The 1,421-nt window shown below is 43.5% G+C and overlaps 1 non-coding gene across 1 annotated transcript; it reads right to left on the bottom strand.

The window, feature by feature from the left end:
- Positions 1–920: 920 nt before the first annotated feature.
- On the bottom strand, positions 921–993 carry TRNAE-CUC (transfer RNA glutamic acid (anticodon CUC)). The gene has a single exon. It is a non-coding gene; the product is annotated as a tRNA-Glu (tRNA).
- Between the last annotated feature and the right edge of the window lie 428 nt (positions 994–1,421).

Genomic DNA, 1,421 nt, shown 5'->3' with positions numbered 1-1,421 from the left:
GCGGCTGGGCCCGTGAGCCATGGCCGCTGAGCCCGCGCATCCGGAGCCTGTGCTCCGCAACGGTAATCACCACTTAGATCTGTTTCAATATTCCCATTTTCATTTATTGGGCTTTATTAGAGTCTACATTTTCTACATTCTCAAGGCATCACTACCCCAAATATTTCCGCTTAACACTGAATTGGAAGCTGCCTACTGATCTTCCAAAGACAATTCTGTATGTGTGTGCACACGCGTTCTCCTGAGTCCTTTGTCCCTGTTCTCAGAATTGCCTCATGTTGATAGAAGAATAATGATGTGGACCCAGGAAGAAACTGGCGATGGGGAAGGTAGGAACATAACCTGCATTTTCTCGGAAACTTTCAGAATTTTAAACAGTGCCTTTTTTTAGGCTGATGAATCCTGCCAGACAGTCACCCTGCTGTGACAGAGAAGGAGTGGAGAGAGCCTGGGTGAATGGGAGCCGGGGGAGTAGAGAGGAAAGGAGGGTGGCTGTGAGCATGCTCACAATTTTAGAACAGCTGTGGAGGTTAGAGTAGCTCCCCCCTGAATGAGATGACGCTGGGCCACTTAGGAGAAAGGAAAAGAAAGAAGATTCTGCTGCTGATGACGGGGACAAGGAGAAGAGGTACTTGGTTTACACAGTGGGTGGGTATTAAAGGATTATGTATATTAGGCACTATTCCCATCACCCAGAAAGGCCTGTGCTTTAACTGCCAAGAAACCAGTAATGAATGGAACACCTTCCAGGGATGAGAACAAATTAAAACAATGTATTCTGTGCTCAATATGTAAGATATTTAGAAATCGGTAGCACGTTTGGCCTTATGGGGCATTTTCAGGGAGAAATTGTAGAGAATCTCATGTTTGTCATTTCTCTCTTTCTTTCTTTCTTTACCACACAGCTTGCAGGATCTTAGTTCCCCGACCAGGGATTGAACCTGAGCCCTCAGCAGTGAGAGTGCTGAGTCCTAACCACTGGACCTCCAGGGAATTCCCTCTCATTTATTTTAGTTTCTATTTAAAAGTCACATAACAAGACTCTCACTAGTGAAGATATTAGTTAATGTTTATTGAGTGCCAACTGCATGCTTGTTGCTCTTCTAAATGTTCTGCATCCATCAACTCAGGTAATCCTCACAACTTTATGAGCTGGGTACTCTTTTTAAAAAAAATTATTTTTTATACAGCAGGTTATTATTATCTATTTTATACATATTAGTGTATGTATGTAAATCCCAATCTCCAGTTCATCCCACCACCACCCTGCTTTCCTCCCACCACCACCCCGCTTTCCTCCCTTGGTGTCCATACGTTTGTTCTCTACATCTGTGTGTCTCTATTTCTGCCCTGCAAACCGGTTCATCTGTACCATTTTTCTAGATTCCACGTATATGCGTTAATATACGATATTTGTTTTT

The sequence above is a fragment of the Lipotes vexillifer genome, unplaced genomic scaffold, assembly GCF_000442215.2.
Source record: "Lipotes vexillifer unplaced genomic scaffold, Lipotes_vexillifer_v1.1 C26670741, whole genome shotgun sequence".
Classification (NCBI taxonomy): Eukaryota; Metazoa; Chordata; class Mammalia; order Artiodactyla; family Lipotidae; genus Lipotes; species Lipotes vexillifer.
The sequence above is the reverse complement of the archived record's forward strand: the minus strand, read 5'-3'. Positions and strand labels throughout refer to the sequence as shown.